Source organism: Sapajus apella, unplaced genomic scaffold (assembly GCF_009761245.1).
Source record: "Sapajus apella isolate SASKATOON/1434 unplaced genomic scaffold, GSC_monkey_1.0 scaffold15, whole genome shotgun sequence".
Classification (NCBI taxonomy): domain Eukaryota; kingdom Metazoa; phylum Chordata; class Mammalia; order Primates; family Cebidae; genus Sapajus; species Sapajus apella.
Window position 1 is genome coordinate 1,939,106 of NW_022436955.1, and position 21,680 is coordinate 1,960,785.

Here is a 21,680-nt window from a genome sequence, read left to right on the forward strand (position 1 = left end):
TAATAGAGACAGGGTTTCACTATGTTGGCCAGGCTGGTCTTGAACTCCTGACCTCAGGTGATCTGCCTGTCTCAGCCTCCCAAAGGGCTGGGATTATAGGCATAAGGCACCGTACCCAGCCAGTACTGTTTCTTAGTGGAGCTCTCCTGGTCTTAAATATTCTAGGCTAGGAAACATTGGTTTGTCCCTGAGCAGACTGCACTCTCTGGCTTTTTTTTTTTTTTTTTTTTTGAAATGGAGTCTCACTCTGTTGCCCAGGCTGGAGGGCAGTGGCATGATCTTGGCTCACTGCAACCTCTGTCTCCCAGGTTCAAGCGATTCTCCTGCCTCAGCCTTCTGAGTAGCTGGGATTAGAGGCATGTGCCACCACGTCTGGCTAATTTTTTTCTGTGTTTTTAGTAGAGACAGGGTTTCACCATGTTGGTTAGGTTGGTCTCGAACTCCTGACCTCATGATCCACCCGCCTTGACCTCCCAAAGTGCTGGGATTACAGGCGTGAGACACCCTGCCCAGCCCACCTGACATTTTTCAAACATTAAAAAATATTATCTCAAAAGTTTTGCACATTATACAATTCATTCATTATTCAGTAAACATTTCACCTTGATCCTTTTTTCTTTTTCTTTCTTTTTTTCTCTGTTTTTTTTTTTTATTTATTAAGATGGGGTTTCACCATGTTGGTCAGGCTGGTCTTGACCTCCCGACCTCAGGTGATCTGCCCGCCTTGGCCTCCAAAGTGCTTGGATTACAGGCGTGAGCCACTCCGCCCGGCCAATCCTTTTTTCAAAGTGTTAAAATTCTGAAGTCTCTGTAAAATAAAAATATCTTTAAATTTTTATTTATTTATAATTTTATTATTTTTAGAGACAGATTCTTACTCTGTTGTCCAGGCTGCAGTGCAGTGGTATCATCATGGTTCACTGCAGCCTCAATCCCCTGGCTCAAGCCATCCTCCCACCTCAGCCTCCTGAATAGCTGGGACTACAGGCACATGTCACACGCCCGGCTAATTTTTTTAATTTTTGTAGAGACTGGATCTTGCTATGTTGCCCAGATTGCTCTTGAACTCCTGGCCTCAAGCAATCCCCTTGCCTCAGCCTCCCAAAGTGCTGGGATTACAGACATGAGCCACTGTGCCCTGCAAAAATACCTTTAGGTACCATCTAGATTGGGTGTTACCTGTTGGTGTCTCTACTGCATGCGACTCTGCAGAGGCAGCGATTCATGAGCTGTGCTCAAACCTTTGCCATCACTGCGGCCAATATCCTTTCCCAAGGAGGTAGATCTGAGGAACCGAGGGAGATCCTTGGACATGATAGTAAAATTCGGGAGGAAAAAAAAAATGTAACAGAAGAGCTGCTTTCTTGTGCTTTCCTCTTTGCTAAGACTGGCTCTCTGCAGGCCCCGCCTTCTGTGAGTAAGAACAGAGGCGGGTTCTATCTTTTATTCTAGTTACAGTCATGGGAGAGATGCAGCCTCTTCCCCCAAGGCACAATAGCACCGATATTTGAAGAGTCAGTGATAGACGGTTTCATCAGAAGGTTTAGGTTTTGGCAACAGTAACTAGCAAACGACTTATTTAAAAACAAAACAAAATGGAAAATATAAAAATCCAATCAGCTCATTGATCACCAGGGAGAAAAAAATGAATGTGTGTTTCTTGTGTCCCAGCCTGCTCTAAAAGATGAAACTGGAGTGCATTTCAGAAAGCAGCAAAGATGTGAGTATAGGACGGTAAAGCACTGTGATCACTTGATAGTACAGTTTTCCTTTGTGGATCTCTCCTGGCGACCAGTACTAATATAATATGAGTTAACATCTACTGGGTACTTATTACATGTTAGCATTTTCTTTGGTATTTTATTAGGTTACCAGAACAACCCAATGAGGTAAGTACTACTCTTGTTAGCCCTGTTTCATAGACTAGGAACAGAGGAACTGTGATTCACCGTTTTGAGTGATTCACCCAAAGTTTTGTGGCTAAGAAAACTCCATTCCAGCCCAGGTGCGGTGGCTCATGCCTGTAATCCCAACGCTTTGGGAGGCAGAGGCAGGTGGATCATTTGAGGTCAGGAGTTCCAGACCAGCCTGGCCAACATGGAGAAACTCTGTCTCTAATAAAAACGTAAAAATTAGCCTGACATAGTGGTGTGTGCCAGTAACCCCAGTTACTCAAGAGGCTGAGGCATGAAAATGGCTTGAACCTGGGAAGCAGAGGTTGCAGTGAGCTGAGATCGCACCATTGCACTCCAGCCTGGGCAACAGAGGAGACTCTGTCTAAAAAAAAAAAAAAAAAAAAAAAAAAAGAGAGAGAAAAAACAAAAACTCCATTCCAGCCCAGGCACCTGTCTCCAGGCCCTCATTTCCAACCCAGAACACACTAGATTCCAGAGTGAAACCCAGTCACCAGCCTGAAGCTGGCATTCGGGCTGCACTTCTCAGGGAACTCAGGTTGGGCAGGAATTTTCTGCTTTGAGTCAAGGCCTCTGTCACCCAGGCTGGAATGCAGTAGCAAGGTCATGGGCTCATTGCAGCTTTGACCTTCCTGGGGTTTAGAGATCCTCCCACCTCAGGCTTCCAAGTAGGTGGGACTACAGGCATTCCACTACGTCTGGCTAATTTTTGTATTTTTGGTAGAGACAAGGTTTCACCATGCTGCCCAGGCTGGCCTGGAACTCCTGGGCTCAAGAGATCCTCCCTGCTCAGCCTCCCAAAATGCTGGGATTACAGGTGTGAGCCACTGTGCCTGGCCAGTGCAGGCATTTTCTCATTGGCCCTTATCAGCTTGGTGGAGCTAAGAGCATTATTTTCTCTTGATGAAGAGCTAAGCCTCTGGGCAGAAGTTGACCAGCTCTGGCCAAGGTCGAGAAGGGAATTAATGGTAGAGATTTTCTGGTCTAAGGCTGCAAATGTCCTCTGTCTAATTGAACTACCCAGAAAGGCACAAAAAGAAAAAAAAAAATGTACAGTCTTGCTCCAAAACTGTTCTCCTGGCTTTCATTCAGCCATTTATGTATTTTTGTTTGTATTTTTTTTTGAGACAGGGTCTTGCTCTGTTGCCCAGGCTGAAGTACAGTGGTGCCATCATAGCTCACTGCAGCCTCAGTCTCCTGGACTGTTGCAATCCTTCCACCTCAGCCTCCTGAGTAGCTGAGACTATAGGCACACACCATCATAACCCACTAATTTTTTAAAACCTTTTTATTGAGACGGGTTCTTGTGGTGTAGCCCAGGCTGGTCTCAAACTCCTGGTATAAAGTGATCCTTCTGCTTTGGTCTCCCAAAGTATTGAGCTTACAGGTGTGAGCCACTGTACCCTGCCTTATCTCAGCCCTTTAGAGATACATCAGAGGCTCTGCTAGTCTTTAGAAACCAGCGTGTATAGTGTGTGTGCGTTTGTGTACGTAAGTGTTTTGCAAGGGTGACAGTTGGGGAGTGAGGGCGACAACCAAGGAATTCAATTAACTCAATAGAAAAAAACATACGACACTGACAATGTAGCAGCAGGGCCAGGTGGTGGCTCACACCTGTAATCCCAACACTTTCGGAAATGGAGGTGGGGGGATCGCTTGAGCCCAGGAGTTCGAGACCAGCCTGGGCAACAAGGCAAAACCCCATCTCTACTAAATACACAAAAATTAGCCAGGAGTGGTGGTGCAAACCTGTAATCCCAGCTATTCAGGAGGCTGAGGCAGGAGAATCGCTTGAACCCAGGAGGCAGAGGTTGCAGTGAGTCAAGATACTGTCCCTGCACTCCAGCCTGGGTCCCTGCACTCCAATCAGGGACTGAGAGCAAGACTCAGTCTCAAAAAAAAAAAAAAAAGAAAAAGAAAACGCAGCAAACATGAGACCACGTTGCCATAGCAACCATGTAACTGACATTTTCATTTTCCCAGCATTTGTTCTGGGCAGGTGTGAGCAGACACGTGTCCTCAGGGATGTGCAAGGATGAGGGTGTGTCTGTTTCCCCCATTAGTCTTCATAATTGGAGGGGTTGGTACTGCTCCCAGACAAGGCCTTGGGAATCGGGTCTTTAACAGTGCACAGAAAACCCCCTACCTCAGAACATCCACAGCAGGCAGAGCCAACCTCACCGTGTGAAGGCGGTGGAGCCAATGGTGAAGTTGCTCACTGCGTGGATGGAACGCTGAGGTTCAGGTGGAGGGCCATACAGAGTGGCCGTGGCAGAGCTCAGCCCAGACCCAGGTCGGCTAACTCCCGGTGGGCCGCTGAACCAGGGTCAAGTAGCCGGGGTTAGGGAAAAAAAATAAGATGAGGAGGAAGCACAGCACAGCTTAAATCTTTCAAGAGTGCGGAATCACCTTTCATCTTCTGAAGGAGCAGCTGTTTTCTGCACCAAACCACACATTGCAAGCAAATCTGCTGCCAAAGAACAAAGAGAAAAATGTAGGGGATGAGCAGCCTCCCAAGCCTCGCAGCTGGGGATGGAATTAAACTCAAATTCACCTGCAAGAGCAGCTGATGGCTCAGCTACAAACCTCCTCCAAGCAGCCTCTGAGATTCAGAATTCCTGCGCCCCACAAACTGCACAGCAAATACAAGAGGCAGCCCTGGCTGGATCCTTGCAACCACGCAGTTTTTGAGGCTGACACACATGGAATACTAAACACATCCTGGGAGTTCCAGACACAGCCACCTGGTTACAGCCCTGCCTACTCTTGTCTGCAGCAATTTCTCTCAAAGGCGCGGCTTCATGCATATCTATTACCTAGCGCGTGTAGACAAGACGGTGTTCCAAAAGCACAGCCCCGAGTGGGAAAACAGGCGCCGTCAGCAAATCATTTTCACAGGGACAGGAAAATCTTTAGGTGGAAAATATTGCTTTTGTGACTTCCCAGGAGGAAGAGCGAGCTGAAATTGCTATGGTGTTGCAGCTTCCATTTGCCAAAAAGCAAAATGCTTTCAAGAAGCCCATCAGGGTTATGCTTGATCATAGCTTTGCTTAATCCATTTCTTCACCAGTTTGCCCTTGTCATCTTTGCTTTCTGAGCCACTCCTGCACCTTAGAGTTACCGCCAATCCCATCCCATAAAAATCTGCAGCATCTCTGTGTGTGGAAATCAAACGACAAAAAGGCACCACCGTGTGTAGCTGTGTTATGCTCTTGGTGGAAAGATGACGTGGATGAAATGGCCCCTGGGGATGCTGGGGAGGCCTGACTAGCAAGGTACAGAGTGGGGGATTAGTGGGGAGATACACGGGATCTTCTCCTAAAACTGAGAATAGTGTTCTGTTAAAGAACCCTTATTTTGAGGCTGGGCACAGTGGCTCACACCTGTAACATCAGCCCTTGGGGAGGCTGAGGTGGGAGGATTACTTGAGGCCAGGAAGTTGAGGCTGCAGTGAGTCATGATCAAGCCACTGCACTACAGCCTGGGTGGCAGAGGGAGACCCCGTCTCTAAAAAAATTAAAAAGAAGTCATATCTGGGATGGTGATATGCCTCCTCTAAAATAATAAAGATTAGCTGGGTGTGGTAGGTCATGGCTATAATCCCAGCACTTTGGGGAGGCCAAGGCAGGAGGAGCCCTTGAGCTTAGGAGTTCAAGACTAGCCTGGGCAATAAGGAGAGACTCCGTCTCTAAAAAAAAGAAAAAAAAAATTCCAGGCATGGTGGTGCACATGTGTGGTCCCAACTACTTGGGAGGCTAAGGTGGGAGGATCACTTGGGATGGGAAGGTAGAGGCTACAGTGAGCTATGATCGTGCCACTGCATTCCAGCCTGGGTGACAGAGCAAGACCATGTCTCAATAATAATAATAATAATAATAAAGATTATTTATAAATGTCTCTATAACTGAAACACCCCCTCAAAAAACCCCTATAAATTGTAGTCCTCCCCATCATCGTTCTCTTCATTTTGTTTTAAATTTCATTGAAATTTATCCTAAAGCACTTCCTGTGACTTGAAAATGCAGGCATTTTGGCTAACATTATTCATTGCTTTACATTTGAATGTAATAAGAGTGTCAGGTTTATTTATCCAAACTTATATCTAAGTTTGAGGTTCCCCTCCCCTGCCCCGGATCCAAAATTCCAGCATCCTTGAGCAACTCATATTCATCAATCCAGCAGCTTCTCCTCTATTTTAAGCACTTTCCTTTTCATCACCATCCATTTCCATTGACAACTCCACTGTCAGCTGCCTAACAGACTCCTTGAACTGACTCCTCAAATGGGATTGTCCTCTCGCTGGCCTGTTTCTCCCCAGCCTTCCCAGTCTCAGTAAATGGCTCCAGTTGTTCAAGTCAAAAAACCTAGCTTAGCCAGCCACGGTGGCTCTCACCTGTAATCCCAGCACTTTGGGAGGCCGAGGCAGGTGGATCACCTGAGGTCAGGAGTTCAAGACCAGCCTGGCCAACATGGCAAAACCTAGTCTCTACTAACAATACAAAAATTAACTGGGCATGGTGGTATATGCCTGTAATTCCAGCTATTTAGGAGGCTGAGGCAGGAGAATTGCTTGAACCCAAGGTGGAGGTTGCAGTGAGCTGAGATCACGCCGCTGCACTCCAGCCTGAGTGACAGAGTGAGCCTGTTTCAAAAACAAACAAAACCCTAGTTTGCCAGACATAGCGGCTCATCCTATAATTCTAGCAACTAGGAAGGATTCGTCAACTCAGGAGTCAAGGCCAGCCAGGGCAACATAGCAAGACTCTGCCTCCAAAAAGTAAAAGTTAAATAAACCTAGCACGAGTTTTCTCCCTCCTCACGCCAGCTGTCACCAAGTCGAGTGGGTTCTACATGCAAGACAATGTCAAACCCGGCCACCTCCCACCTTTGTCCCAGATGTCTTTGGAAGCTTCCTTACTAGTGGACACTAGGCTTCCTGTGTCCACACTCTGGCCCTCTGGCAATTCTCCTTCACCAGGCAGCCAGAGGGACCTTATGAAGCCACAGCTTCAACCCTATCACGTTCTCCAGTCTCTCCTTCAGCAATATTTGCACACCTACTCTGGGCAGCGCTGTTCTAGCCCTTGCTGGACCTTGCATTATCGGCAAAGAGAGAACAATAGACGAAAATTATAGAGTGAAATGTAGGGTGTAGTTGAAGAATATGAGTGGTGGAGAAAATAATTCAAAGGAGGACATGGAGGAGTGGATGGCTGGATTTTTTTCCAGCTCTTTTTTTTTTTTTTTTTTTTTTTTTTTTAAGACAGGGTCTCGCTCTGCCACCCAGGCTGGAGTGCAGTGGCATGATCTCAGCTCACTGCAACTTCCACCTCCGGGGTTCAAGTGATTCTCCTGACTCAGCCTCCCGAGTAGCTGGGATTACAGGTGCCCGCCACCACACCCAGGTAATTTTTATATTGTTAGTAAAGACAGGGTTTCACCATGTTGGCCAGGGTGGTCTCGAACTCCTGACCTTGTGATCTGCCTGCCTTGGCCTCCCAAAGTGCTGGGATTACAGGCATGAGCCACTGTACCTGGCTCCAGGTCTTTAAGTAGGAAGTTGTAATTTCTAGTAGAATAGTCAGGGAAGGCTCTGTGGAAAAGGGCATCCGAGACCTGAAGGAGGTAGGGAAATGACCCACAAAACACCCGGAGGAAGAGCTGCCACCTTCCTAAAGCTCTCTATTACATTAAAGTGAAACCTAGGCCAGGCGTAGTGGCTCACGCCTGTAATCCCAACAGTTTAGGAGGCTGAGGTGGGTGGATCACTTGAGGCCAGGAGTTCGAGACTAGCCTGGGCAACATGGCAAAACCCCATCTTTACTAAAAATACAAAAAATTAGGTGGATGTGGTGGCACGTTCCTGTACACCCAGCTGCTTGGGAAGCTGAGGCAGGAGAATTGTTTGAACCCCGGAGGTGGAGGTTGCAGAGAGCTGAGATCGTGCCACTGCACGATCTAGGGGACAGAGCAAGACTTTGTTTCAAAACAAAACAACAACAGCAAATCTCTTCGTGCTTCTTAGTGCTGTCTGAAATGATCTTGTTCACTAACTGCCTCCTCTACCTGGAATGCAAGCTCCAGGGGGTCAGAAGTATGCTGGCCGGTTCAGGGTCAGAGCCCCCCATGTACAGAGTGGACATTCACTGCATATTTATGGAGTGAAGGAATCAATCCATCAAGTAGAACTGGATAACAAACTTGTAAATAATTCATGCAGTCCAGCACAGCAGAGCAGGAATCACTCAAAACCTCACATCCAACACCCGCCTCGGGGGACACCATTCTATCAACAATGAGAACAGCAATAGCATCAAAAACAATCCAATAATAATCAGTAATTCAATTTCGTAATTCAGTAACACTGTTCAATCAGACGAACAACTTGGCCATTGACTCACAGCCCCTGTCGTTTACTTTCTCTTTGCATCCCATAACACCCCATTATTACATTACCTTATTATAGCATCCCAGAAATAGCCCACCATTCCCATTTTAATAAGTCCAAACACTGACGGTTAGGAGATGTTTTGTGACTTGCCTGAGATCACACAGACAGTATAGCGAGAGTTCAGATCCCAACACCAGGTCATGCAGTGGTGTTCAAACTCCTCTAAATAGGCCAGGTGCAGTGGCTCATGCCTGTAATCCCAGCACTTTGAGAGGCCGAGTCAGGCGGATAGCCTGAGGGCAGGAGTTTGAGACCAGCCTGGCCAACATAGTGAAACCCCATCTCTACTAAAAATACAAAAATGGTGTAGTGGCAGGCACCTCTAATCCCAGCTACTCAGGAAGCTGAGGCAGGAGAATTGCTTGAACCTGGGAGGGTGCAGTGAGCCAAGATTGCATCATTGCACTCTAGCCTGGGCAACAAGAGTGAGACTTCATCTCAAAAAAATAAAATCCTCTAAATAGATAAAGAGCACAGCCAGGCACAGTGGCTCATGCCTGTAATCCCAGCACTTTGGGAGGCCGAGGCAGGCAGATCACCTGAGGGACAGGAGTTCAAGACCAGCTTGACCAATAAGGCAAAACCCTGTCTCTACTAAAAATACAAAAATTAGCCAGGTGTGGTGGCACATGTCTATAGTTCCAGCTACTTCGGAGGCTGAGGCAGGAGAATCGCATGAACCTGGGTGGCAGAGGTTGCAGTAAGACGAGATTGCACCATTGCACTCCGGCCTGGGCATCAAGAATAAAACTGTCTCAATAAATAAATAAATAAAAATATCATACAGCCCCTACTCTGTGCCAGGAACTGTGTATAAAATAATCTCATAGGCAAATCAGGGCAAAATATTTCAGATAAAAGGATTTTCAATTAATTCTGAACCACTGGACAGAGATTCACCCATGAGACAGTCGGAACGTGAATACTGACCGCCCTTTACTGGGCACTTCCTGCCAACAAGATTCGGGACCATGCACTTTACCTGCTTCACCTCATCACCATGTGCTGTTAGCCCATTTCACAAAGGCAGAAACTGACATGCAGGCTGATCCAGTGACTTGCTCAAGGCCCTTGCCAAGAACTGATGGTGCTGGGTTCTGATGCCCTGATGCCCTGGCTGCATAGATACTCATCATTAGAAAAATGGTCTTAAAAATGGTCCCAGGTTCAAGCAATTCTCCTGCCTCAGCCTCCCAAGTAGCTAGGATTATAGGCGTGCGCCACCATGCCCAGCTAATTTTTGTATATTTAGTAGAGATGGACCTTCACCATATTGGCCAGGCTGGTTTGGAACTCCTAACCTCAGCCTGTAATCCCAGAATTCCAGGAGGCTGAGACGAGAGGATTGCTTGAGCCCAGGAGTTCAAGACCAGCCTAAGCAACGCAGCAAGATCCCATCTCTACGAAAAATATAACACAAACAAAATCCCTGGTGCTCTGTGAGTCAGATCTGGGCAGTTGGCAGGAGCTTCTGAGAATATAGAAGATACTGGAAATATGTAAATTGAATAATCTTCAGACATGTTTGTAAGACCTAAAGGAAAGCATCAATACATCACCCTGGAGATGCTTCTTTCCTTGGCTGGGCGTGGTGGCTCACACCTGTAATCCTAGCACTTTGGGAGGTCAAGGCAGGCAGATCACTTGAGGTCAGCAGTTCCAGACCAGCCTGGCCAACATGGTGAAACCCTGTCTCTACTAAAATTACAAAAATAAGCCGGGCACGGTGGCTCACGCCTGTAATCCTAGCACTTTGGGAGGCTGAGGTGGGTGGATCACCTGAGGTCAGGAGTTCAAGACCAGCCAGGCCAACATGGTGAAACCCCATCTTTAAAAAAAAAAAAAGAAATACAAAAACAGCTGGGCATGGTGGTGTACACCTATAATCCCAGCTACTTGGGAGGCTGAGGCAGGGAAATCACTTGAACCTAGGAGATGAAGATTTCAGTGAGCAAAAATTGTACCATGCCACTCCAGCCTGGGCAAGAGAGTGAGAATCCACCTCAAAAAGAAAAAAAAAGTTTCTTTCCTTGATCTAAGGGTAGCCTAGGCTGCACGCAGTGGCTCATGCCTGTAATCCCAATACTTTGGGAGGCTGAGGCGGGCAGATCACAAGGTCAGGAGTTTGAGACCAGCCTGGCCAACATGGTGAAACCCCGTCTCTACTAAAAATACAAAAATTAGCTGGGTGTGGTGGCATTCGCCTGTAATCCCAGCTACTTGGGAGGCTGAGGCAGAAGAATTGCTTGAACTCTGGAGGCGGAGGTTGCAATGAGCCAATATCACTCCATTACACTTCTGCTCTGGGCAACAGAGCAAGACTCTGTCTTGGTGGGGAGCATTAAAAAAAAAAAAAAAAAAAAAAAAAAAAAAGGAAACCCATTGGCAAGTTTTGGTGCAGGTCCCTTACCTGAAAGCCATAGCCTTGTGTCTCTGAGATCAGGATGCTCCCTGCGGAGGGGCATTGGAGTTCAGCAAGAATATCTTTGTTGGAGGTGGTAGGGCTGGGCCAGCCGGGGGCCTCCTCCTGGCCTGTGCTGGGGTCTCTGTCCCACTCTTCCCGCCGCCCCCTCCGCAGGGCCCAGGTGTTCGAACAGAGCCAAACCAGGGCTGGAACAGCAAACATGGCAGCCTGCAGCCCGTCTCGCTCTAAGAGGCTGCAGGAGCACAGTCTTCTACTCTGGAGCCCACAGCAGCCTGTGCCCTGGAATTTTCTGCTTGGTTCACCAATTCCTAGCTGGACCCTGCAGTGGCTATGGTGTTGAACAAGGCAGGCATTCAGTCATTAGCTCAGCAATTAAAAGGCTTTGAGGACAGGATTTTCAGTTTCCAGGGACTGACCCAAGTCACCAGCAGGGTTCTTGAAATGTTGCCCTTTGGGTCATTTAGCCAGCGCATCTCCTCTGCAGCCCGTACGGTCTTGAGAAGAATTAGAATTTTTATAGCAGGGAGACAAAAATTAAGTGAACTAGGCTCCTGACAGCCAAGTGGGAATTCGATGTCCAAACTGGAACTTTGATTTTCATTCCCCACAAATCTGGTTTCTCCTCCAGCCTTCTCATCCCAGTCAATAGCACCTGGATCCTTCCTGTGACTCCGTGCACACGGCAGGCATCGTGGACTCTCGCTCTCGTTCACACCCTACATCCTCTCAGTTACAACTCCTGCTGGCTCGACCTTCGAATATGACCCAGAATCTGCCCGCTTCTCATCACCGCCACTGTCCCACCATCTCTCCCTAGACTCCTGCAATAGTCCTTGACCTGCTGCAATCACCTCCCAACTCAGTGGCCTGAGTGATCCTGTTAAAACCGAAGCCAATCACATCACTCTCTGCCCAAAGCCGTCTGTGCCACTCTTATGGCAAGATGGCTAGCGAGAGTACCCCTCCTGCAGTTCAGGAAGCAAAAATTGCATTGCTGAAAGATCCTTTGTCTCAGTGCTGATTTTTCTTTGTGGCACTGAGCATCTATATCCAACATCTATTCCCAACAGTCCCCATATCGCTTCCAGTAAAAACCAAGGTTTTGCAGTGGCACGCAAGCCCTCTCTGCTCCAAGCCTCCTATCCCTCCCAACACCTTTGCTCTGCTCCTAAAATCTGCCAGACAGCCCCAGCGCTTTGGCATGGGTTCTTCCACCTTGAACACTCTCTCCCCAGATATCCACAGGGCTCCCTCCCTCCCTCCACACCTGCTCAGGCGCCTGTTCCTCAAGAAGACTCTCCCTGATCTCCTCAGTTAAAACCACAGCTCGCTCCTCGTCTTCCACCTCTGCCCCAGCTCTTGGCACCCCTTACTCTGCTGTTTGGTTGGTTCGTGTTTGTTTTTTAGTCATCGCATTTAACACCTTCCAACAGACAAAATGTCAATGTATTTTCGTGCCTATTATTTACTCCCTCTTCTCCTCTATGAGGGAGACTCGCCTCTGAGCGGCGGAGATCTTTTCCTATATTGTTTGCCAGTGTCTCCCGGGCAGCTGGTAAAGTCTGACACTTACAGGGGGTTCTATAAATATTTGCGAAAGGAAGGGGGTGCCCTGAGAGCTGTGGAGTTTTTGTGAAAACAAAGATGAGAAAGAGAACAGAGGAAATGCGTTTGATTTCCCTGCCCCACAGGAGAGGAGATGGGGGAAAAGGAGATGAGGCAAGGGACCTGGAGACCCTTCCTTGCCATGCCAGGACCCTTGTAAGCCTGTGCCCACTCCCTCCCCACCATAGCAGGAAAGGGCTGGACCTCCACGGGCTGGTGGTGGCCAGGTGGAGGGAGAACTCCACCCCTGTCCCTGGGTGCAGCTGGGCAGTAGAGGACCACACTGCTGGGTCCTCTGCTGCCCAGAGAGCACTGTGGGGCTCCTGGTTCCAGACCTCAAATAAGGCCAGGAGAAGCAGACAGAGCCATGAGCTATGCATCCTTTCCCTACCTGTGGGCTCCTGGCTGCCTCCAACCTGGACGCAGGGCTTTGCAGGCTTTCTAAATAAAAATCTTGATTGCTGAAGAAGGCAGGTGGAGGGTGACCCTAACCGAAGTGGACTCTCTGCAGACGCTGGAATGCAACCTCTGCTGGGAAACCCGCCACCTGGGCGGAGAGTGACCGTGCTGTTCAGCCCGAATAGATGCAAATTCTCATGTCAAACCCTTTAAGGAAGCTGGTCACAGACAGCCCATCCTCCCTCCTTTCTCCCCCACTCCATCTGGTTGTTAACGAGAATGAGAAAAGCAGATTAGAAGTGTCACCCCTGCAGCTGGTTCCAGGCTGTGCCACCCATTCACTTTCGTTTCCTTCTGACAGGTACAATTTCTTTCCCAAACAAACACTCCAGGGTGGGTTTTGAGAAACCTTCTACTTACGTGAATTTCATGAGCTTTACTGTGACCTGGGATAACTCTTTTATGAGCTAAACAAAGAAATGACCTATAAAAAGAAGTTTGTTTTCCTTTGTGATTCTGTGGTATGAGAAATCTATTTAGGCCGGATGCAGTGGCTCATGCCTGTAATCCCAGCACTCTGGGAGGCCAAGGTGGGCGGATCACTTGAGGCCAGGATTTGGAGACCAGCCTGACCAACATGGCAAAATCCCATCTCTACTAAAAATACAAAAATTAGCCAGGTGTGGTGGCACACACCTGTAATCTCAGCTACTCTGGAGGCTGAGGCATGAGAATCTCTTGAACCCAGAAGGTGGAGGTTGCAGTGAGCCAAATTGCACCACTGCATTCCAGCCTGAGGTGACAGGGCAAGACTCTGTCAAGGAAGGAAGGGAGGGAGGGAGGGAAGAGGAAAGGAAAGGAAAGGAAAGGAAAGGAAAGGAAAGGAAAGAGGAAGGGGGAAGGAAGAAAAGGAAGGAAAGAAGGAAGTAAGGGAGAGAGAGAAGGAAGAAAGAGAGGGAGGAAGGGATGGAAGGAAAGAAAGAAGGAAAGGAGGGAGGAAGGAGGAAGGAAGGAAAGAAGAAAGGAAGGAGGGAAGGAGGGAAGAAGGGAGGGAGGGAGGGAAGGAAGGAAGGAGGGAGGGAGGGAAGGAAGGAAGGAAGGAAAGAAGGAAGGGAGGGAGGGAAGGAGGGGAAATATATTTAGGCTGGATGAGGCGGCTCACACCTATAATCCCAGCACTTTGGGAGGCTGAGATGGAAGGATTGCTTGAGCCCAGGAGTTTGAGACCAGCCTGGGCAACATGGTAAAAATCCTGTGTCCATAAAAAATAATTTTTAAAAATTGTAGGACATACAGCTGGTGTCACAGAGGATTGATTGGTGTGGGGGGGAAACCACACACATTTGGTGTTAGGAGTGTTCTATGGATAGAAAAAGATCAGAGATTCCACAAATTGATTCCGTCGATTTGTAGAATTCACACACACACACACACACACACACACACACACACACACACACACGGCTGCCCAATTTTCTGTTATAAGCAGGGGAGGCGGGTCATGAAAGAAATTTGCAGATGATATGATTGTGTAAGAGAACACGGATACTTTTCTTTTCCTCTGACCTTATTGTTCAATAATATATTTTTAGATTAAGTCCAGATGCCAAAAGAGTGTTTGTTTGTTTTTTGAGACAGAGTCTCACTCTGTCCCCAGGTTGGAATGCAGTGGCTTGATCTCAGCTCATTGCAACCTCTGCCTCCTGGATTCAAGAGAGTCTCATGCCTCAGCCTCCCAAGTAGCTGGGACCACAGGTGCACACCACCACAACTGGCTAATTCTTGGTAGAGATGGGGTTTTGCCATGTTGACCAGGTGGGTCTTGAACTCCTGACCTCAAGTGATCCACCTGCCTCGGCCTCCCAAAGTACTGGGATTATAGGCATGAACCACCATGGTTGGCCTGGATGCCAGAAGAGTTCTTTGCAAAAACAATTTTTAAATACTCTGAGAAATTATTGTTGGATCATCTTTGTAAAGAAATCAAAGTTTTATTATTGTTATTTCCTGTCTAATGCCTTGAAGCTGCCATGCATTTTGGAGAGTCCATTAAAGCTAGAAGCTCATTTTGTTCAGATGAACATTCATTTGTTTTGATGATGCCCTTGAGAAGTAAGAGGTGTCCCAGCTTTGTTATTTCTTCATTGTTTTCTTTAGTATGAAGCTGGAAGCAATGGCAGGGCGTGGTGCCTCACGCCTGTAATCCCAGCACTTTGGGAGGCTGAGGCGGGCGGATCACGAGGTCAGGAGTTCAAGACCATCCTGACCAACATGGTGAAACCCTGTTTCTACTAAAATACAAAAAATTATCTGGGCATGGTGGCGTGCACCTGTAATCCCAGCTACTCAGAAGGCTGAGACGGGGGAATTGCTTGAACCAGGGAGGCGGAAGTTGCAGTGAGCCACGATCACACCACTGCACTCTAGTCTAGCGACAGAGCAGGACCCCCCCCAAAAAAAAAAAAAAAAAAAAAAAAAAAGCTGGAGGGCAACAGAGAGTGGTTTAGCCAACTTAAGAAGGACCACACAGAAAGTGCCGAAATTCAGGACCAGCATCAAGATGGCAGTATGGAGGCTAGGTATGGTGACTCATCCCAGCATTCCGGGAGGCTGAGGTGGGAGGACTGCTTGAGGTCAGGAGATGCAGACCAGCCTGCACAATATAGTGAGATCCTATCTCTACAAAAAATTCTAAAAATCAGCCGCGCATAGTGGTGCATGCCTGTAGCCCTGGCTACTGGGAAGGCTGAGTCCAGAGGATTTTGTGAGCCCATGAGTTTGAGGCTGCAGTGAGCTGTGACTGAGCCACTGCTCCTCCAGCCTGATCGACAGAATGAGGCCTGTCTCAAAAAATTAAAATTAAAATATACCCATATGAATCTGATCTCCAATTCTGTGTGCAGACTACTAAAATGTCTCTCTTGCTAAAAAGATGCTCTAAGAATGGCTACGTAGGGTTTTGGTTTTTGTTGTTTTTTTTTACATAGGGCTTTTAAGAAAAAGATTTAGCATGTCTTAGGACTTAATGTGTGTGACACCTTCAGGCAGCCATAACAAAAAACTAGAGGTTTTCTGTAAATAAATAAATAAAAACAAAGATATTCCCTGGCAACTGTGACCTTAAACTTTGTTTTCAAGGTGGAAAATATTCACATAAAATTAAGCTTCATGAGAACATTCTATGATGATTTCATTTCTTCTCCCTTCCCCGGTTCCACTTAAACACTAATCCTAGAATCCTCAAACTGTTCTTTCCCGGAGATGTCATGGTAAGTACTACACTTTTTATGTGCTTTTCCATAAGCAGAGAACAATAGTAGCTGAGTGATCAGGCAGTACAGGGATTAGCAGAGGAGTTAGTAATAAGCTTTAGAGGTTTATGTCTGTGGCTCTAACCTGTCTAAATTTAAGCCTTTTTGGAGACAGAAACCCAGTTAACCAATTTAAGGCAACTACCATAACAGTTTCTTAATAATTGGTGATCTCAGTAGAAAGGGTATGTTGTAAATAAACAAAGTAATGAAACCCAGATTTCATTCATCAATGTATCCTCTACAGACCAGTTTAATGGAGATAAATTACCTTGTAGATAATGACAATTCCAACTTAACACACACCAGATCGATTGAAACAAAATGCTGTGTGTGTGCATCTGTGACGGCCTTTACTTTGTTATTACTGATTTAATTATTTTAAAGCCCTTATTAAGTGCTCTGAGGGTTCATGGTGGCACTTCTCTAAGAATTTGAAAGTCAATGTAGTCTTTTAAACTACAGAGTTGGTGTCCTTTGTCTTACGAAGGGAAGGAGAACATAAACTCACTGCCTATAGAAGATATGGGTAGAGGTGTTTAGAAAATAGTTAATGGGGTCAGGAGTGGTGGCTCACACTGTAATCCCAGCACTCTGGGAGGCCGAGTGGGAGGATCACCTGAGGTCAGGAGTTTGAGAGCAGCCTGGCCAATTTAGTGAAACCCCATCTCTACTAAAAATAGAAAATTAGCCGGGCTTGGTGGTGCATGCCTGTAATCCCAGCTACTTGGGAGGCGTGTACCACCACACCCAGCTAATTTTTGTACTTTTAGTAGTGATGGGTTTCACCATGCTGGTCAGTCTTGTCTTGAACTCCTGACCTCATGTGATCCACCCACCTCATCCTCCCAAAGTGCTGGGATTACAGGCATGAGCCACTGCGCCTGGGAGATTATCTGAATACTTTTAGTATGCCATTTTAATGTATCTATTGGGTTTTGATTATATTTCTTATTTTAAAATTGTTTTAAGTTTTTTTGCTTGTCTTCAGGATTTTCTAGGTGTGTATTTATATAGTGTTTCTATACAAAGAAATATACTATAACATACTAATTTGAATTCTTTACAAAAAAATTTCTATTCTATACGAAAAAAAGTTTTAAAATTGCTCTAGAAATTACAGTATACATATTTGGCTTTTGACAGTCTACTTAGAATTGCTATTCGACCCCTGTAAGAGGAATATAGAATCTTTTCGCTTTATAGGTCCCTTTAGTCTCTCCTAGTTTGGCTCATTGGGGCTTACGGAACAATTTTTTTCTCCTAATGGAAATATGCTTTGAACTAAACCTCTTGAAGTAAAATATTAATTATAGGATTTCTAGCTGAAGATTGAATGTTTGGATTCATTTCCATGCCACCCTGAACCCAAATGAAATGACTATAAAGGATTTAAAAAATAAAAATCGATAAAAATAAAGATAATAGAAGAGGAAAAAAACAGCAGACAAAAGGTGTTAAGGAATCTGGATTTCGGACCACCTGGCCCAGAGGGGCTGAGGAAGCACCACACCCGAAACCCAGAAATGACTCGAAATTCACTCAGAACACTGAGACCTCTGGCCTCCCGCCCTTTCGTAGGTCTCAGAATAATGGCAGCCAAGATTACAACTGATGGTGAGACAGGAGATGGGATGATTTGCCAACCTGGCAAAACCACATCTCTACTAAAAATACAAAAATTAGCTGTGCATGGTGGTATACATCTATAGTCCCAGCTACTCAGGAGGCTGAGGCAGGAGAATTGCTTGAACCCGGAGGCAGAGGTTGCAGTTTGCCAAGATCATGCCACTGCACTCCAGCCTGGGTGACAGAACAAGACACCAAAAAAAAAAAAAAAAAAAAAAAAAAAAACCCAAAAAAATATTAAGAGCAGAAATTAATAAAATGGAAAAAATAGGGCTGGGTGCAGGAGCTCACACCTGTAATCCCAGCACTTTGGGAGGTCGAGGTGGGAGGATCACCTGAGCCCAGGTGTTTGAGACCAGCCTGGGCAACATAGGAAGACCCTGTCTCTATATAATTAAAATTTAAATAAAGAAAAGAGCTGGGTGCAGTGGCGCATGCCTGTAGTCCCAGCTACTCGGGAGGCTGAGGCTGGGGGATGGCTTGAGCCCAGAAGTTCTGGGCTGTAGTGCACTATGCCGATCGGGTGTCTGCACTAAGTTCAGCATCAATATGGTGACCTCCCTGGAATTGGGGACCACCAGGTTGCCTAAGGAGGGATGAACTGTCCCAGGTCGGAAATGGAGCAGTCAAAACTCCCGTGCTGATCACTAGTGGCATCACGCCTGTGAATAGCCACTGCACTCCAGCCTGGGCAACATAGCGAGACCCCGTCTCTAAAAAAAAAAAGAAAAAAGAAAAGAAAATGACTGGGCACAGTGGCTCATGCCTGTAATCCCAGCACTTAGGGAAGCCAAAGTGGACAAATGGCTTGAGCCCAGGAGTTTGAGACCACCCTATGCAACATGGTGAAACCCTGGCTCTACAAAAAAATACAAAAATTAGCTGGCATGGTGGCACACCCCTGTGGTCCCAGATACTTTGGAGGTTGAGGTGTGATGATCACTTGAGCCCAGGAGGTGGAAGTTGCAGTGCACTCCAGCCTGGGTAGCAGAGACCCTGTCTCAAAAAGAAAAGAAAAGAAAAGAAAAAAGGAAAGAAAGGGAAAGGGAAAGGGAAAGGGAAAGGGAAAGGGAAAGGGAAAGGAAAGGGAAAGGAAATGTTTAAAAAAAAAAAAAAAAGAGAAAAACCGATAAAATCAAAAGCTGATTATTTGAAAAGATTGATAAAACTGCTACCTTGACTGACAGAGAAAAAGGGAGAAGACAGAAACTACCAATATCAGAAGGGAAAGAGTGGATATAATAAAGACCTCACAGATGTTAAAAGGATAATAAGGAAATATCACAAACAACTCTGTGCACATAAGTTTGACAGTTTAGATGAAATAGGCCAAGTTCTTAAAGCCACAAACTACCAAAGCCCACCCAAGAAGAAATAGACAGACTAAATAGTCCTATATCTGTTAGCAGAAATTGAATTCATAGCTAAAATCCTTCCAAAAAAGAAAACTTAGGTCCAGATGGTTTTACTAGTGAATTTTGTCAAACAATCCAAGAAGATATAACTCCAGTTCTTCAATTCTCTTTCGGAAAATACAGCAGGGAACACTTCCTAATTTTGTGAGCCCAGCATTTACCCTGATACCAATGAATCTGACAGATTGCTATTGATTAGTAATGCCTACAACTGACCACATATCACAAAATCCACCTGCAAAAGATACACCAATGCTTTAATTCCAAGGCAGAGCCACACAGGCCCACTCTCCCTGTGTGCTGTGTATCTTCCAAGGATCTTTAGAGAAGCATATGTTCTGGTTTCTGCCAACATCCTCAGGAAAGACTAAACGTGAAGGCCAGGAATCACCATGCATAAGATACTGTCTCTTCTTCCTTAGCACAGCTTGGAACCTATAAGCTTCCAAATCTTGTTCTAGGTCCCCTGACTTCAGCTTGGCCTTCTGAGACTGTTAGCCTATTTCTGACTTTTGTAAGTCTCCCAGAACCTTCTAAAACTTCCTTTCTTTCTTTCTTTGTTATGCTTTAAGTGCTGGGATACATGTGCAGAACGTGCAGGATTGTTACATAGGTATACATGTGCCATGGTGGTTTGCTGCACCCATCAGCCCGTCATCTACATTAGAGATTTCTCCTAATGCTATCCCTCCCCTAACCCCCCAACCCCCAACAGACCCTAGTGTGTAATGTTCCCCTCCCTGTGTTCTCATCGTTCAACTCCCTGTGTTTGCATTGTTCAACTCCCACTTATGAGAGAAACATATGGTGTTTGGTTTTCTGTTCCTGTGTTAGTTTGCTGAGAATGATGATTTCCAGGTTCATCTGTGTCCTTGCAAAGGACATGAATACATGCTTTTTTATGGCTGCATAGTATTCCATGATGTATATGTGCCACATTTTCTTTAACCAGTCTATCATTGATAGTTATTTGGGTTGGTTCCAAATCTTTGCTATTGTGAATAGTGCTGCAATAACTTACTTACTTACTTTCTTTCTTTCTTCTTTCTTTCTTTCTTTCTTTCTTTTTTATAGCTTTCCTGATACTGAATGAGCAAAGAAATTTAGTTTCTTTTAGGCTTAGAGCCTCATTGCAACCCAAATGTCCATGATATGTCTGCCCAGGCACAGAGCACTTTACCCCTAGGAGAAGAAGCCTTCCCGTCCCTGGAACACAGAAACAGCTGAAGCCAATTTATATATCAAGACAGACAAATGCATAGAAAAATATCCTATGAAGTATTTGTTTTTATAACAAAAAAGGCAAACAGATGCTTTTATTTTACATTCTTCTTGTCTTAATATAATACATAGGACCATATCCACCTCTTTGTTTCAGAAAGTACGTGAACAGTTTCTGAAACAGAAGGAGGATTAGAGATTTCCTGGAAGCCATGACTACCCTACGACTTTACACTGCGGTGGGCAGCAAAGATAACATTGTGCCTGATCCCAAAGAGGAGATACAAGCCTTTCCAGAAATGTCAACACTGAAGACACACACCAAAAATAAGAGTTTACTAATGTATATTCTCAGCTTCAGTATTTTTTCTGCTTCCACTTCCAGACTTAAGGCCGCGTTCCTCACCCTCCTTATTCCTGTGTTTGCTTCATGCAGTTAAGATGGAATTAATGGCTTTAGTTAAAGCGTAAAAACAGTCTCACTGAGGAGATACTAATTATAGGTGTTTTCACGAAGCTCTCAGAAACTCCAGCAGGGGGCTCATTCATTCCTGCTGAGCTGCTACAGACCCCAAGATTATGTCTACATCAGCCTTAGAAATTTCCCACATGCAACACTCCTCCCACACCCCCGAAGTCATATACCAGTTACAGTGGGAGAGCAACTGTGCAGGTCACTACAAACAGAACCACCAATTTCATCTCTACATTCCCCCACAAACATTTAAAACAAAAACAAGTCCAGGCGCAGTGGCTCACACTTGTAATCCCAGCACTTTGGGAGGCTGAGGCGGGCAGATCACTTAAGGTCAGGAGTTCAAGACCAGCCTGGCCAACATGGAGAAACCCTGTCTCTATTAAAAATACAAAAATTAGCTGGGTGTGGTGATGCATGCTTGTAGTCCCAGCTACTCAGGGGGCTGAGGAGGAAGGATGGCTTGAACCCAGAAGGCAGAGGTTGAAGAGCGCTAAAATTGTGCCACCGCGCACCAGCCTGGGCAACGGAGTGAGACTCTGTCTCAAAAATAAAATAAAATAAAGCAAGTGGAGCAGGTGAAACCCTCTTAATTCTTCCCTAGGAAATTCTATAAAGACAGAGTAAGGCCGGGCGCGGTGGCTCAAGCCTGTAATCCCAGCACTTTGGGAGGCCGAGGCGGGTGGATCACGAGGTCATGAGATCGAGACCATCCTGGTCAACATGGTGAAACCCCGTCTCTACTAAAAATACAAAAAATTAGCTGGGCATGGTGGCGCGTGCCTGTAGTCCCAGCTGCTCAGGAGGCTGAGGCAGGAGAATTGCCTGAACCCAGG

General features: G+C 46.1%; 1 protein-coding gene across 6 annotated transcripts in view; it reads right to left on the minus strand.

The window, feature by feature from the left end:
* KIFC3 (kinesin family member C3) overlaps positions 1 to 21,680 on the minus strand; it is a 104,236-nt gene that overhangs the window by 79,558 nt on the left and 2,998 nt on the right. Inside the window, exon 1 of one of the 6 annotated variants that reach the window (XM_032284019.1) lies at positions 12,786 to 12,986. The exons of 4 other annotated variants lie outside the window; for them this stretch is intronic. The gene's annotated coding sequence lies outside the window, so the exon portion shown is untranslated. Of the gene's footprint in view, positions 1 to 12,785; positions 12,987 to 21,680 lie in introns of those variants that run through there. One more of the 6 variants, XM_032284023.1, reaches the window with a different exon arrangement.